General features: G+C 36.6%; 1 non-coding gene across 1 annotated transcript; it reads right to left on the bottom strand.

Annotated features, from left to right (window-relative positions):
• Window positions 1-297: 297 nt before the first annotated feature.
• On the bottom strand, window positions 298-404 carry LOC122237496. The gene has a single exon (XR_006216106.1). It is a non-coding gene; the product is annotated as a U6 spliceosomal RNA (small nuclear RNA).
• Between the last annotated feature and the right edge of the window lie 7,098 nt (window positions 405-7,502).

The raw sequence follows: 7,502 nt of genomic DNA, 5'->3' as shown, positions 1-7,502 counted from the left end.
TAATTAACTTTGCAAATTTGCTTTTTTGAAAAAAAAAAATCTTTGTTGCACAATAGATCACTAGTTGCCAGACTATGATTTCACACACTAGGAAAATTACCAAAATTTGGGGGGAATTGACATAAAGTCATCAGATATTTTCTCTTTGCCAAATACAGACACTACAAGGGGAAAAAATCCCCTAGAATCTATTGTCAGAATTATTTCATGAAAGAATGTTTTTGTGTTAATAGGTAAGTTAATCAATATTATTTGCTGATTTAGTTTCCTTGTTTTTCTGCTTATATCCTACTTTTTCTGTCCAAGTTCCATACCAAGCTTTTGTGTGTCATCCTTGTGCACAGGCCATGCAAACCTTCTCTGGATCATTCCAATTGTAGTAGATGTGCTGCTGAAGTGAACACTGTATCGATCTTTTAAAGGACATCTTTCAGGGGCGCCTGGGTGGCTCAGTGGGTTGAGCATCCAAATCTTGGTTTCAGCTCAGGTCATGATCTCACAGCTTCATGGGTTAGAACCCCCATGTCGGGCTCTATGCTGGCAGCTTGGGGCCTGCTTGGGATTCTCTTTCTCTCTCTGTGTCTCTCTCCCTCCCTCCTCCCTTTGCCCCTCCCCCATTCACACTTACTTCTCTCTCAAAATACATAAACTTAAAAAAAAAGACATCTTTAAAAACAAAATAAAATAAATGACATCTTTCAGTAGTAATTTCATTGAAGATGAGCAATTAAAACCATGGCATCTGAAGCAGAATGCCTGTGCTTGAATCCCAGTTTGGTCGGATACTAGCTGTGTGACCTTGGGCATGTTACTTAGCCTCCCTGTATCTTAGTTACATCATCTCTAATATAGCAATATTAATAGTATCTACCTCAGAGGGCTGTTGCAAAGATTATGAGTTAAAATATATAAAGCGCTTAGAACAGTGCCTTGTAAAGTTGTGTTATATAAGTACTTGCTATTATTGCCAAACTGTGTATGTCTTACAATGTCCATATTTTCTCCTCATTCTTGAATTATAGTTCAGTTAAGCATGGGATTCTATGTTGAGCAGTATTGCCTTCCACCATTTTCAAAGTATTACTCCATTTTCTTCTTGCGTCTCTCATTGTGGATGAGAAGTTTGTCTTTTCTTATGGGTAACAATCACTTTTCTCTCTGATTTGCTTTTAAAGTTTTTCTCTGTACATTTGTGGTTTTATTATTCTATGTCCATGTGTGGATTTAATTTCCTTTTTTCTAGCTCAAAATTCATTTTGCCTCTTCAAATTGAAGATTCACATCTTTCTTTAATTGTAGAAAATTCTCAACCATTGATTGCATTAGTTATGAATAGATTCTGCCATAAGTGACCTTAAAAAACAACTCTAAATCAAAGTGGTTCATACGAGATGGAAATTTATTTCTTTTTCACACATATTAGGCTATCCAGGTGGTATTTGATGGTGTCAGGGGCTCAGGGACTCTTCTGTTTTATTCTACCATTCATTCTCAGTAAGTAGATTCTCTAATCAAACTTAAACAATACCATTAGTGTTTTAGCTACTACGAAGGAAAAGGTGGAGAGAAAAATCTTACCTCCTCCCTTTAAGGACATTTCTGGAAGTTGTACATGCTGTTTTGGCTGCATCCCAGAACAGAGTCATATGGCTAATCTAGGTATAGGGGAAACTGGGAAATATTGTCTTTATACTGGACAGCCAAGTTCTCAGCTAAAAGTTGGTGATTCAATGAAAAAGGCAGAGAGGCAGATTGGTTACTGAGAACAGGTAGTCTCTATCATAGCCATTTTTATTGCAGATTTCTCTCATATTCCCTCTATTGTGTCCTTCTGGAACACTTAGTAATGTTCTATTCTCTGTGCCTCTTTCTTTTTAATATTTCTTTTTATCTTTTTGTGTTTCATTCTGTGAGATTTCTTCAACTGTCTTCCAACTTTGTTTTAAGCTATGTTTAGTCTACTGAGCTTTTTGTTTTTTATCTACTGAGTTAAGTTTTAAAAAATGATATATACTTTTTATCTTTAGAATTTTTATAGCTTTTTTCCCCTGAAATATGCCTCTTATTTTTTTGTGCTGTTCTGGTTTTTCTGTATAGTTTTTATTTTTTATGTCCTGAATCATTTAAGCTTAGTAATTTTATAGTCTCTTTGCTCTCTTGTCTGTAATCCTTGGGGGATGAATTCTGCTGACTCCCTCCCCTGGAAGATGGGTACATTTTTTCCATCTTATCTTAGGTATTGCTTTCCATCCTGTACCCAGGATTGTAAAGTGTGACAATGGGGCAGTATTATGTTTGTCTGTTGTCTATACTTGGGTCCTTCACGTTTCTCTGATTCTTCTGGTTCTTTGGTTCTCAGGTTTTCTGTTGCAACCTTGGTTTGGGTTTTCTGCGCTATTACTCATGAATACACACTTGGCTCCCATTTTTTGCGCGACTTATTTTAGGAGGTGTGTTGTCTGGGTGATAATCAGTTTGTTTTACCCCCTACCTTGCAGTCTAATCAGAAAGAGAGATTCTAGAGTCTTTTTCACAGCAGCAAAACTCTTCTGGAATCCTGGCTCTATGCTCAACTCCAGTTCCACTGCATGTGGGGCCTTAACCCCCATTGCCACTCCTAAGGTCAAATTTGATTCCACCTCTCTGGTTGCCTTACTTCTTGATCACCACTTTTTAGCATTCTCCTTATTTCTGGAACTTGAGGATTTCTGTCTTGTTTTAGTGCTTAGTTACGTACTTCAAAGCTTTTTGTAATACCTTATCAAGGCTTTGTCTATGCAGGAATAATGAAGTCTTCCCGCATCAACTTAGTCCATCCTAGTGATAAGAAGTCTAATAAAGAGCATTTTAAATCCCAAAAAGCAATAAAGTGATAATCTCTTAATAAAAATTTTGAAATATTTGCTTTGATACTCCTTACACTGTCCTTGTTTTTCCATTTGTAATGGGCCAGCACTGCTCTGTGCATTGACATTTGGGGATGAATGGACAGAGCACTGGGAGGCTTAGGTTCTGGCCCTGGCTTTGCTGCTTGTTAACTGCAAACTGGGGGAAACTCCTTCAGTTCTCTGAACCTATTATTAGCTGTAAGATTGATATACATGTTATCATTTGCCCTGTTTCCATCTGATTATTATAAAGATCCAATGAGATAATAGATTGGAAAATGCTTTAAACCTTAAAATACATATAATTAATAGCAATGTTAAGGACTGAAAGCCTTTGGCACATTCGCTAAGATATTTAAAAAATAGTAAATTTTATGAAGAACCATGTTTGTTTGTTTTTTTCCTCTCTTTGGTAAACAGAAAAAACAACCCTCTATCCTGGTAAAAGCTTTAATTCCATGAAAATACCTAATAAAAGAACTGTTTGAAAGCATTCAAATATTCTTGTGAAATTTAAGAGCACTATTTGTAGCAACAGGCACTTATAACTTTAATAGACTATGGAATTCATTGTGGAGAGACACACCCCAGCGGTTAAAAAAAAAAAAAAAAAAAAGAGAGAGAACTGAACCTGGGAATCATCAGTGCATTTTGTTGTTATATGTTTTCTCAAACAATGGATACTAAAAGTTCAATTATTATTTTGTAAAGAACCATAAGCTTTTTGAAATGCAGAAACATGTCCCTATACTTGAAAACATTGAGAACCACTAATCTAGCCTATGATAGTAGTCCACTAACTGGGCTATTTGACCCCAGACCCTCGATATCGCACTAAAACACATTCCCTAAGACAGAAGTACTATATCGGTCCTCAGTGATGTCTGCCAGTCAATTGTGAGGTCTATTGCAGAGAATTTATAATTTCTTACTGATTAAAGTACTAAGTTTGCAAATGATTTACTTAATATCAGAGACTGATTCAAGATGGCAGACTGATCATACACATCTACCACTTACTGCTCACTAAATCTCATAAAATATATGTAAATAGATACTGATAATAAAATACAGTCTAATATCATTGGAAACCAGGGAAACCTATTATCAGAAGAAATATGTTTGTGTTAAATTCTGAAAGAAATTACCAGAGAACAAATGCTTGGAGGAATAAAACTAAATGAAAGAAAAACCCAACACATGTGGAGATGACTGAGGTCGAGGTAGGTTGGACAGAACTACACACTTAGAGCCATTGGATATTAAGAAGTGGAAGGAGCTCAGGAGCATTTATCAATTTGAAAAATTAGGAACTGCATGTGGAGCAGCAAATCAGTAACCCTTACCTGTTCTGCATGCGCAAAGCGCTGGGCTGCTGTGGATGAATTGAATCATACGCTGGGGCTGGAAAAGCAGACCAGTGCTCAAGTAGCTACTGACCTCCAGGAGGATCAAAGATACTATCACACAAATCATCCTCAGATCCTGTCTGACTGCAATATCCCAACCCTGTCTTAAAGTCAGACTGCAGTAGACAAAAAGAGTTGACACTGACAGAGATCTGGGAGTCACATAATCAAAGAAGAGTATACAAGCAAAAATCACCAAAAATTTGAGAAAAAAAACCAAACAAACTACAATACAAAGAAGGTGAGGCATCATGCTTAACAAAAATTAACAGAATTAAGAGAACAGAAAAAGACGTTAAGCTTAATTACAATATTTTAAGAGTATCATATTCATAATATAGGAAGAGTCTTATGTATTCAGGAGGCATTTCTAGATCTTGGAAATTAAAAAATAAAATACTTATTAAAAAGTGTTTTTCAGTAGATGGCCTGATATAACAATTGACATGGCTGAAAAGCAATTTATTTCGTATACAGTTAGTGTCAAGGGATGCTTGCATTCTTAGTGGTAAAGTACCATGAAAAGGATAATGAGAGGGGTGCCTGGGTAGCTCAGTCAGTTAGGCATCCGATTTTGGCTCAGGTCATGATCTCGCAGTTTGTGAGTTCGAGCCTAGCTTCGGGCTCTATGCTGACAGCTCAGAGCCAGGAACCTGCTTTGGATTCCATGTCTCCCCTTCTTTCTGCCCCTCCCCCGCTCACATTCTGTCTTTCTCGGTTTCTCAATAATAAATAAAGGTTAAAGAGTTAAAAAAAAAAAGAAGGATAATGAGAGAAAAGATAAAAGGGATAGAAGATAAATCCAAGTGTTCCATCATTCGGCTAGTAGCTGTTCTAGAAGGAGAGAAGAGAGAAAATGGAGGGGATGGAAACAACAGAAAAGGCTACAGAGTAAAATTTTCCAGAGTGAAAGAAAGACAAGTATCTTCAAATTGAAAGTGTCTTACCCCTATGTTTATAGCAGCACTCTCAACAATAGCCAAATTGTGGAAAGAGCCTAAATGTCCATCAACTGACGAATGTATAAAGAAATTGTGGTTTATATACACAATGGAGTACTACGTGGCAATGAGAAAGAATGAAATATGGCCCTTTGTAGCAACGTGGATGGAACTGGAGAGTGTGATGCTAAGTGAAATAAGCCATACAGAGAAAGACAGATACCATATGTTTTCACTCTTATGTGGATCCTGAGAAACTTAACAGAAACCCATGGGGGAGGGGAAGGAAAAAAAAATGAGGTTAGAATGGGAGAGAGCCAAAGCATAAGAGACTCTTAAAAACTGAGAACTAAGGGTTGATGGGGGGTGGGAGGGAGGGGAGGGTAGGTGATGGGCATTGAAGAGGGCATCTTTTGGGATGAGCACTGGGTGTTGAATGGAAACCAATTTGACAATAAATTTCATATATTAAAAAAAAATTGAAAGTGTCTTAATTCTATTAGCTCTAGTTTTGTTTTAACCATTCTCTTTGTCTTACTGCAGAGTCTTAGTCAGTTGGGTTTCCTTTTTGTGTGTGATTTGCGATTTTTGTTTGTGACCTTCCCTTCAGTGGGGACTGTTTCATCTGTGGTTTGTAGAAATATCTCTCCAGGAGGGTTTTGTATTTACTTTAGTCAGACAGCTCAGTGGTAGCACCAGCAGGACTAATTTTTATGTAAATTTGGTGTCCTATGAAAGGTACTGTATGTGAGTTCATATTCCATACTGGAATATGGTACACACGAGGTTTTACTTTCTCACAAAGATTTTAACTATCTATAGCTGTAGGAAGAGGCAAACTTTCTTGCATCTGCTTGGTCATATGAGTGAAATTCTTCCAGTCTGTCTTGTACCAGTTGGCCAGCTGTTTGAGGGCTGTAGCTTTATGTGGGTTTCAATCTCAACTCTGTACTTTGGAGGCCATACGTTCCATCTCTGTTCCAATATGAATTAAAATTCAAGTGCGTAGCATTTAACACCTCTCTCTCCATCTTTGCTATCAAACCCCACCCCTGCCCTTTCCCTACACATATACTTAAGCTTATATTCTTTTTGCTCCAGTTCTGTGGTATATCTATACTATTGAAGTCTATTCATCTATTAAAATAATGACATACTCTACACGTGTTGACAAAAGATCTTCAAGAAATATACTGATACACAAATAAGCAAGTTCTCTATTTTGGAACATGAGGGTTTCTCTGTTTTGTGCACTTGGCTACATATGTGTTTGTTTCATTTTATTTAGCATTTCAAGGTGTTTGTAATGAAAGGGGTTCACTATTACCCTTAATCTGCTATATTGCAAGAACAGAAAGTCCCCAATACACAAATACAGAATAATGGCATCCATTCATTTGAAGTCTATTAAAATTTCTTTAGTGGAGGAGAAATGGATAAAGATACACCTATATTTTTTTTTGTCAACACTACAGATAACAGTGTGAAGCTGATATATTGCCATGGAAATTTGCTGGGCTTATAAATACTCCTTTGGCACAGATATTCCACCTACTTCCACTTGTGTGCAATAGAACATAGCTTCTGATAGATACATTTTGGCACACCAAATGTGCCAAATACAAGAGCTGGTAGAATTAACTACGCCGAACTCATCTAAAAAGCAAAGATTGAGTTAGTGCTAGAAATGTTCTAAGTAAAATAGCAAACAATGTAAGAAGTATTTTTATATTCTAGGTACCCAAATGTCTTTGAATTAATTGTGTGTGTGTGTGTGTGTGTGTGTGTGTGTGTGTATGTGTAACTAGTACCAGGAGAAATGTTTTTAGATTTTTCACACTCTTAATTGTATATAGAGGGACTAAAAGTTTAAGAATAAAGAGGAAAATTTAAGGTTATAGGAGAACATTATCCTTAAATGGAAATTTTAATTATAGTAATAGTGATGATGTAATTACATTGGTCACTTACCGATCAGTGTGCATAATCTCATGCTCACTAACCCTTGAGAAGTTGCTATTATCCTGATTTTACAGACAAGGAAACTGAAGTCTAGAGAGGTTAAGTAATTCACCCAAGGTCACACAAGTCATACATGGTGGAACCAAAATCCAACCCTGCTTTGATCCCAGAGAATGACTATCTCATAGGGCCTCTCCTCTAAAAGTATTATATTTGTCAGTTATGTTCATTTTTATGCAAACCAAAATTGTTTTGTTTATAAATAATATAGCACAAAAATATGTCTCATAGCCCACCACTCA

Source organism: Panthera tigris, chromosome A3 (assembly GCF_018350195.1).
Source record: "Panthera tigris isolate Pti1 chromosome A3, P.tigris_Pti1_mat1.1, whole genome shotgun sequence".
Taxonomy (NCBI): domain Eukaryota; kingdom Metazoa; phylum Chordata; class Mammalia; order Carnivora; family Felidae; genus Panthera; species Panthera tigris.
Note: the sequence above shows the minus strand (reverse complement) of the source record. Positions and strands in the feature narration are given on the sequence as shown.